The following is a 10,068-nucleotide window of genomic DNA, read 5'->3' as shown; positions in this document are numbered from 1 at the left end:
TTCTCCTCTCTTTTTCTTTTCTTTTTTTCTCCTCTCTTTTCTTTTCTTTTTTTTTCTCCTCTCTTTTTTTTTTTCTTTTCTTTTTTCTCCTCTCTTTTCTTTTCTTTTTTTTCTCCTCCACCACACACACACATCACACACACCCCCCCCCCCCCCCTTCTTCTTCTTCCCCTCTCTCTCACCACTCTCTCACTACAACAACACCCCCCCCACCCCACCCCACACAACTCCCCCCCACCCCACCCCCCCCCACACAACACCCCCCCCCCCACCCCCACCCCACACTCCCCCCCCACCCCACCCCCACACACCCCCCCCTCCCCACCCCCCCTCACTCAACTCCCCCCCCCCCCACCCCACCCCTCACAACTCCCCCCCCACCCCACCCCACTCTACCCCCCCCCACCCCTCCCCTCTCACCCCCCCCCTCCCCTCCCCTCTCTACTCCCCCCCCTCCCCTCCTCTCCCCCCCCTCCCCTCCCCTCCCCTCCCTCCCCTCCCCTCTCCTCCCCTCTCTTCTCCCCTCCCCTCCCCTCTCCTCCCTCCCCTCCCCTCTCCTCCCCTCTCTTCTCCCCTCCCCTCTCCTCCCCTCTCTTCTCCCCTCCCCTCCCCTCTCTCTCCCCTCCCCTCCCCTCCCCTCTCTTCTCCCCTCCCCTCTCCTCCCCTCTCTTCTCCCCTCCCCTCCCCTCTCTTCTCCCCTCCCCTCCCCTCCCCTCCCCTCTCTTCTCCCCTCCCCTCCCCTCTCTTCTCCCCTCCCCTCCCCTCTCTTCTCCCCTCCCCTCCCTTCTCCCCTCCCCTCTCTTCTCCCCTCCCCTCTCTTCTCCCCTCCCCTCTCTCTTCTCCCCTCCCCTCTCCTCTCTCTTCTCCCCCCCCCCTCCCCTCTCTCTTCTCCCCCCCCCCTCCCCTCTCTCTTCTCCCCCCCCCCTCCCCTCTCTCTTCTCCCCCCCCCCTCCCCTCTCTCTTCTCCCCCCCCCCTCCCCTCTCTCTTCTCCCCCCCCCTCCCCTCTCTCTTCTCCCCCCCCCTCTTCTCTCTCCCCCTCCCCCCCCTCTTCTCCCCCTTCCCCCCCCCTCTCTTCTCCCCCTTCCCCCCCCCTCTCTTCTCCCCCCTCTCTTCTCCCCCCCCCCCTCTCTTCTCCCCCCCCCCCTCTCTTCTCCCCCCCCCCCCCTCTCTTCTCCCCCCCCCCCCCTCTCTTCTCCCCCCCCCCCCTCTCTTCTCCCCCCCCCCCCTCTCTTCTCCCCCCCCCCCCTCTCTTCTCCCCCCCCCCCTCTCTCTCCCCCCCCCCCTCTCTTCTCCCCCCCCCATCTCTTCTCCCCCCCCCCTCTCTTCTCCCCCCCCCATCTCTTCTCCCCCCCCCCTCTCTTCTCCCCCCCCCCCTCTCTTCTCCCCCCCCCCCCTCTCTTTTCCCCCCCCTCTCTTCTCCCCCCCCCCCCCTCTCTTCTCCCCCCCCCCCTCTCTTCTCCCCTCCCTCCCCCTCTCTTCTCCCCCCCCTCCCCCTCTCTTCTCGCCCCCTCTCTTCCCCCTTCCCCCCCTCTCCCCCCTTCCCCCCCCTCTCTTCCCCTCCCCCCCCCCTCTCTTCCCCCTTCCCCCCCCTCTCTTCCCCCTTCCCCCCCCCTCTCTTCCCCCTTCCCCCCCCCTCTCTTCCCCCTTCCCCCCCTCTCTTCCCCCTTCCCCCCCCTCTCTTCCCCCTTCCCCCCCCCCTCTCTTCCCCCTTCCCCCCCCCTCTCTTCCCCCCCCCCTCTCTTCCCCCTTCCCCCCCCCTCTCTTCCCCCCCCCCTCTCTTCCCCTTCCCCCTCTCTTCCCCCTTCCCCCCCCTCTCTTCCCCCTTCCCCCTCTCTTCCCCCTTCCCCCCCCCCTCTCTTCCCCCTTCCCCCTCTCTTCCCCCTTCCCCCCCCCCTCTCTTCCCCCTTCCCCCCCCCCTCTCTCTTCCCCCCCCCCTCTCTTCCCCCTCCCCCCCCCCTCTCTTCCCCCTTCCCCCCCCCCTCTCTTCCCCCTTCCCCCCCCCCTCTCTTCCCCCTTCCCCCCCCCCTCTCTTCCCCCTCCCCCCCCCCTCTCTTCCCCCTTCCCCCCCCCCCTCTCTTCCCCCTTCCCCCCCCCCCCTCTCTTCCCCCTTCCCCCCCCCTCTCTTCCCCCTTCCCCCCCCCCTCTCTTCCCCCTTCCCCCCCCCCTCTCTTCCCCCTTCCCCCCCCCCTCTCTTCCCCCTCCCCCCCCCCCTCTCTTCCCCCTTCCCCCCCCCTCTCTTCCCCCTTCCCCCCCCCCTCTCTTCCCCCTTCCCCCCCCCTCTCTTCCCCCTTCCCCCCCCCCCCTCTTCCCCCTTCCCCCCCCCCCCTCTTCCCCCTTCCCCCCCCCCCCTCTTCCCCCTTCCCCCCCCCCCCCTCTTCCCCCTTCCCCCCCCCCCCCTCTTCCCCCTTCCCCCCCCCCCTCTCTTCCCCCTTCCCCCCCCCCCTCTCTTCCCCCTTCCCCCCCCCTCTCTTCCCCCTTCCCCCCCCCCCCTCTTCCCCCTTCCCCCCCCCCCTCTTCCCCCTTCCCCCCTCCCCCCTCTTCCCCCTTCCCCCCCCCCCCCTCTTCCCCCTTCCCCCCCCCCCCCCTCTTCCCCCTTCCCCCCCCCCCCCCTCTTCCCCCTTCCCCCCCCCCCCCCCTCTTCCCCCTTCCCCCCCCCCCCCTCTTCCCCCTTCCCCCCCCCCCCTCTTCCCCCTTCCCCCCCCTCCTCTCTCCCCCCCCCCCCTCCTCTCTCCCCCCCCCCCCCTCCTCTCTCCCCCTCTCTCTCTCCCTCACCCTCTCTCACACACACTCTCCCTCTCTCTCTCCCTCCCCCAGCCTCGCTCTGACAGTCCGGCGCACGCGCAGTGTGGCGCGGCACGGCGCGGCGCGAGGGGAGACAGTTGGTCCGGTGCAGCATCCTTCCCGCCGGGGTTTCCCGGCCCGAGCCCGGGGGCTGAGGGAGAGCAGGGCCCGCCGCCCGGTCCCACACCCGGACACCCGCACACCCACCGCCGGCAGCTCGCAGCCTCCACAGCCCCGTACTCGGGTAAGTGTCAGCCCCGGGCCTACCGCTCAACCCCGGGCATAACATGGGGTACAGTACTGGTGGGTACAGGTCTGTCATTGTATAACACTGGGGTACAGTACTGGTGGGTACAGGTCTGTCATTGTATAACACTGGGGTACAGTACTGGTGGGTACAGGTCTGTCACTGTATAACACGGGGGTACAGTACTGGTGGGTACAGGTCTGTCATTGTATAACACTGGGGTACAGTACTGGTGGGCACAGGTCTGTCACTGTATAACACTGGGGTACAGTACTGGTGGGTACAGGTCTGTCACTGTATAACACTGGGGTACAGTACTGGTGGGTACAGGTCTGTCATTGTATAACACTGGGGTACAGTACTGGTGGGCACAGGTCTGTCACTGTATAACACTGGGGTACATTACTGGTGGGTACAGGTCTGTCACTGTATAACACGGGTACAGTACTGGTGGGTACAGGTCTGTCACTGTATAACACTGGGGTACAGTACTGGTGGGTACAGGTCTGTCACTGTATAACACTGGGGTACAGTACTGGTGGGTACAGGTCTGTCACTGTATAACATTGGGGTACAGTACTGGTGGGTACAGGTCTGTCACTGTATAACACTGGGGTACATTACTGGTGGGTACAGGTCTGTCACTGTATAACACGGGTACAGTACTGGTGGGTACAGGTCAGTCACTGTATAACACTGGGGTACAGTACTGGTGGGTACAGGTCTGTCACTGTATAACACGGGTACAGTACTGGTGGGTACAGGTCTGTCACTGTATAACACTGGGGTACAGTACTGGTGGGCACAGGTCTGCCACTGTATAACACTGGGGTACAGTACTGGTGGGTACAGGTCTGTCACTGTATAACACGGGTACAGTACTGGTGGGCACAGGTCTGTCACTGTATAACACTGGGGTACAGTACTGGTGGGTACAGGTCTGTCACTGTATAACACTGGGGTACAGTACTGGCGGGTACAGGTCTGTCACTGTATAACACTGGGGTACAGTACTGGTGGGTACAGGTCTGTCACTGTATAACACTGGGGTACAGTACTGGCGGGTACAGGTCTGTCACTGTATAACACTGGGGTACAGTACTGGTGGGTACAGGTCTTTCGCTGTATAACACTGGGGTACAGTTCTGGTGGGTACAGGTCTGTCACTGTATAACACTGGGGTACAGTACTGGTGGGTACAGGTCTGTCACTGTATAACACTGGGGTACTGTACCGGGGTACAGGTCTGTCACTGTATAACACTGGGGTACAGTACTGGTGGGTACAGGTCTGTCACTGTATACCACTGGGGTACAGTACTGGTGGGTACAGGTCTGTCACTGTATAACACTGGGGTACAGTACTGGTGGGTACAGGTCTGTCACTGTATAACACTGGGGTACAGTACTGGTGGGTACAGGTCTGTCACTGTATAACACTGGGGTACAGTACTGGTGGGTACAGGTCTGTCACTGTATAACACGGGGGTACAGTACTGGTGGGTACAGGTCTGTCATTGTATAACACGGGGGTACAGTACTGGTGGGTACAGGTCTGTCATTGTATAACACTACGGTACAGTACAGGTGGGTACAGGTCTGTCACTGTATAACACTGGGGTACAGTACTGGTGGGTACAGGTCTGTCACTGTATAACACGGGGGTACAGTACTGGTGGGTACAGGTCTGTCACTGTAGAACACTGTGGTACAGTACTGATGGGTATAGGTCTGTCACTGTATAACACTGGGGTACAGTACCGGTGGGTACAGGTCTGTCACTGTATAACACTGGGGTACAGTACTGGTGGGTACAGGTCTGTCACTGTATAACACTGGGGTACAGTACTGGTGGGTACAGGTCTGTCACTGTATAACACGGGGGTACAGTACTTGTGGGTACAGGTCTGTCATTGTATAACACGGGGGTACAGTACTGGTGGGTACAGGTCTGTCACTGTAGAACACTGTGGTACAGTACTGATGGGTATAGGTCTGTCACTGTATAACACTGGGGTACAGTACTGGTGGGTACAGGTCTGTCACTGTATAACACTGGGGTACAGTACTGGTGGGTACAGATCTGTCACTGTATAACACTGGGGTACACTACCGGTGGGTACAGGTTTATCACTGTATAACACTGGGGTACAGCACTGGTGGGTACAGGTCTGTCACTGTATAACACGGGGGTACAGTACTGGTGGGTACAGATCTATCACTGTATAACACTGGGGTACAGTACTGGTGGGTACAGGTCTGTCACTGTATAACACTGGGGTACAGTACTGGTGGGTACAGATCTGTCACTGTATAACACTGGGGTACACTACCGGTGGGTACAGGTTTATCACTGTATAACACTGGGGTACAGCACTGGTGGGTACAGGTCTGTCACTGTATAACACTGGGGTACAGTACTGGTGGGAACAGGTCTGTCACTGTATAACACTGGGGTACAGTACTGGTGGGTACAGGTCTCTCACTGTATAACACTGGGGTACACTACCGGTGGGTACAGGTCTGTCACTGTAGAACACTGGGGTACCGTACTGTTGGGTACAGGTCTGTCACTGTATAACACTGGGGTACGGTACTGGGGGAACAGGTCTGTCACGAAAACATTGGGGTACAGTACTGGTGGGTACAGGTCTGTCACTGTATAACACTGGGGTACAGTACTGGTGAGTACAGATCTGTCACTGTATAACACTGGGGTACAGTACCGGTGGGTACAGGTCTGTCACTGTATAACACTGGGGTACACTACCGGTGGGTACAGGTTTATCACTGTATAACACTGGGGTACACTACCGGTGGGTACAGGTTTATCACTGTATAACACTGGGGTACAGTACTGGTGGGTACAGGTCTGTCAATGTACACCACTGGGGTACGGTACTGGTGGGAACAGGTCTGTCACTATAACATTGGGGTACAGTACTGGTGGGTACAGGTCTGTCACTGTATAACACTGGGGTACAGTTCTGGTGGGTACAGGTCTGTCACTGTATAACACTGGGGTACAGTACTGGTGGGTACAGGTCTGTCACTGTATAACACTGGGGTACAGTACTGGTGGGTACAGGTCAGTCACTGTATAACACTGGGGTACAGTACTGGTGGGTACAGGTCAGTCACTGTATAACACTGGGGTACAGTACTGGTTGGTACAAGTCTGTCACTGTATAACACTGGGGTACAGTACTGGTGGGTACAGATCTGTCACTGTATAACACTGGGGTACAGTACTGGTGGGTACAGGTCTCTCACTGTATAACACTGGGGTACACTAACGGTGGGTACAGGTCTGTCACTGTAGAACACTGGGGTACAGTACTGTTGGGTACAGGTCTGTCACTGTATAACACTGGGGTACGGTACTGGAGGAACAGATCTGTCACTATAACATTGGGGTACAGTACTGTTGGGTACAGGTCTGTCACTGTATAACACTGGGGTACAGTACTGGTGAGTACAGATCTGTCACTGTATAACACTGGGGTACAGTACCGGTGGGTACAGGTCTGTCACTGTATAACACTGGGGTACACTACCGGTGGGTACAGGTTTATCACTGTATAACACTGGGGTACACTACCGGTGGGTACAGGTTTATCACTGTATAACACTGGGGTACAGTACTGGTGGGTACAGGTCTGTCACTGTACAACACTGGGGTACGGTACTGGTGGTAACAGGTCTGTCACTATAACATTGGGGTACAGTACTGGTGGGTACAGGTCTGTCACCGTATAACACTGGGGTACAGTTCTGGTGGGTACAGGTCTGTCACTGTATAACACTGGGGTACAGTACTGGTGGGTACAGGTCTGTCACTGTATAACACTGGGGTACAGTACTGGTGGCAACAGGTCAGTCACTGTATAACACTGGGGTACAGTACTGGTGGGTACAGGTCAGTCACTGTATAACACTGGGGTACAGTACTGGTTGGTACAGGTCTGTCACTGTATAACACTGGGGTACAGTACTGGTGGGTACAGATCTGTCACTGTATAACACTGGGGTACAGTACTGGTGGGTACAGGTCTCTCACTGTATAGCACTGGGGTACACTACCGGTGGGTACAGGTCTGTCACTGTAGAACACTGGGGTACAGTACTGTTGGGTACAGGTCTGTCACTGTATAACACTGGGGTACGGTACTGGAGGAACAGGTCTGTCACTATAACATTGGGGTACAGTACTGGTGGGTACAGGTCTGTCACTGTATAACACTGGGGTGCAGTACTGGTGAGTACAGATCTGTCACTGTATAACACTGGGGTACAGTACTGGTGAGTACAGATCTGTCACTGTATAACACTGGGGTACAGTACCGGTGGGTACAGGTCTGTCACTGTATAACACTGGGGTACACTACCGGTGGGTACAGGTTTATCACTGTATAACACTGGGGTATACTACCGGTGGGTACAGGTTTATCACTGTATAACACTGGGGTACACTACCGGTGGGTACAGGTTTATCACTGTATAACACTGGGGTACAGTACTGGTGGGTACAGGTCTGTCACTGTGTAACACTGGGGTACAGTACTGGTGGGTACAGGTCTGTCACTGTATAACACTGGGGTACAGTACTGGTATGTACAGATCTGTCACTGTATTACACTGGGGTACAGTACTGGTGGGTACAGATCTGTCACTGTATAACACTGGGGTACAGTACTGGTGGGTACAGGTTTATCACTGTATAACACTGGGGTACAGTACTGGTGGGTACAGGTCTCTCACTGTATAACACTGGGGTACACTACCGGTGGGTACAGGTTTATCACTGTATAACACTGGGGTACAGTACTGGTGGGTACTGGTCTGTCACTGTATAACACTGGGGTACAGTACTGGTGGGTACAGGTCTGTCACTGTAGAACACTGGGGTACAGTACTGTTGGGTACAGGTCTGTCACTGCATAACACTGGGGTACGGTACTGGTGGGAACAGGTCTGTCACGATAACATTGGGGTACAGTACTGGTGGGTGCAGGTCAGTCACTGTATAACACTGGGGTACAGTTCTGGTGGGTACAGGTCTGTCACTGTATAACACTGGGGTACAGTACTGGTGGGTACAGGTCTGTAACTGTATAACACTGGGGTACAGTACTGGTGGGTACAGGTCTGTCACTGTATAACACTGGTGTACAGTACTGGTGGGTACAGGTCTGTCACTGTATAACACTGGGGTACAGTTCTGGTGGGTACAGGTCTGTCACTGTATAACACTGGGGTACAGTACTGGTGGGTACAGATCTGTCACTGTATAACACTGGGGTACAGTACTGGTGGGTACAGGTCTGTAACTGTATAACACTGGGGTACAGTACTGGTGGGTACAGATCTGTCACTGTATAACACTGGGGTACACTACCGGTGGGTACAGGTTTATCACTGTATAACACTGGGGTACAGTACTGGTGGGTACAGGTCTGTCACTGTATAACACTGGGGTACAGTACTGGTGGGTACAGGTCTGTCACTGTATAACACTGGGGTACAGTACAGGTGGGTACAGATCAATCACTGCATGACACTGGGGTACAGTACTGGTGAGTACAGGTCTGGCACTGTATAACACTGGGGTACAGTACTGGTGGGTACAGGTCTCTCACTGTATAACACTGGGGTACACTACCGGTGGGTACAGGTCTGTCACTGTAGAACACTGGGGTACAGTACTGTTGGGTACAGGTCTGTCACTGTATAACACTGGGGTACGGTCCTGGGGGAACAGGTCTGTCACCATAACATTGGGGTACAGTACTGGTGGGTACAGGTCTGTCACTGTATAACACTGGGGTACAGTACTGGTGAGTACAGATCTGTCACTGTATAACACTGAGGTACAGTACCGGTGGGTACAGGTCTCTCACTGTATAACACTGGGGTACACTACCGGTGGGTACAGGTTTATCACTGTATAACACTGGGGTACACTACCGGTGGGTACAGGTTTATCACTGTATAACACTGGGGGACACTACCGGTGGGTACAGGTTTATCACTGTATAACACTGGGGTACAGTACTGGTGGGTACAGGTCTGTCACTGTACAACACTGGGGTACGGTACTGGTGGGAACAGGTCTGTCACTATAACATTGGGGTACAGTACTGGTGGGTACAGGTCTGTCACTGTATAACACTGGGGTACAGTACTGGTGGGTACAGATCTGTCACTGTATAACACTGGGATACAGTACTGGTGGGTACAGATCTGTCACTGTATAAAACTGGGGTACACTACCGGTGGGTGCAGGTTTATCACTGTATAACACTGGGGCACAGTACTGGTGGGTACAGGTCTGTCACTGTATAACACTGGGGTACAGTACTGGTGGGTACAGATCTGTCACTGTATAACACTGGGATACAGCACTGGTGGGTACAGGCCTGTCACTGTATAACACTGGGGTATAGTACAGGTGGGTACAGATCAATCACTGCATGACACTGGGGTACAGTACTGGTGAGTACAGGTCTGGCACTGTATAACACTGGGGTACAGTACTGGTGGGTACAGGTCTCTCACTGTATAACACTGGGGTACACTACCGGTGGGTACAGGTCTGTCACTGTAGAACACTGGGGGACAGTACTGTTGGGTACAGGTCTGTCACTGTATAACACTGGGGTACGGTACTGGGGGAACAGGTCTGTCACTATAACATTGGGGTACAGTACTGGTGGGTACAGGTCTGTCACTGTATAACGCTGGGGTGCAGTACTGGTGAGTACAGATCTGTCACTGTTTTACACTGGGGTACAGTACTGGTGAGTACAGATCTGTCACTGTATAACACTGGGGTACAGTACCGGTGGGTACAGGTCTGTCACTGTATAACACTGGGGTACACTACCGGTGGGTACAGGTTTATCACTGTATAACACTGGGGTACACTACCGGTGGGTAGAGGTTTATCACTGTATAACACTGGGGTACTGTACTGGTGGGTACAGGTCTGTCACTGTATAGCACTGGGGTACAGTACTGGTGGGTACAGGCCTGTCACT

At 56.2% G+C, this 10,068-nt stretch overlaps 1 protein-coding gene across 1 annotated transcript in view; it reads left to right on the top strand.

Moving 5' to 3' along the window:
- The first annotated feature begins 2,846 nt into the window (after positions 1–2,846).
- map3k2 (mitogen-activated protein kinase kinase kinase 2) overlaps positions 2,847–10,068 on the top strand; it is a 213,076-nt gene continuing 205,854 nt past the window's right edge. The window contains exon 1 of the mRNA XM_070875119.1: positions 2,847–3,026. The gene's annotated coding sequence lies outside the window, so the exon portion shown is untranslated. The remainder of the gene's footprint in view (positions 3,027–10,068) is intronic.

This window comes from Pristiophorus japonicus, chromosome 3, assembly GCF_044704955.1.
Source record: "Pristiophorus japonicus isolate sPriJap1 chromosome 3, sPriJap1.hap1, whole genome shotgun sequence".
Taxonomy (NCBI): domain Eukaryota; kingdom Metazoa; phylum Chordata; class Chondrichthyes; family Pristiophoridae; genus Pristiophorus; species Pristiophorus japonicus.
The sequence above is the reverse complement of the archived record's forward strand: the minus strand, read 5'-3'. Positions and strand labels throughout refer to the sequence as shown.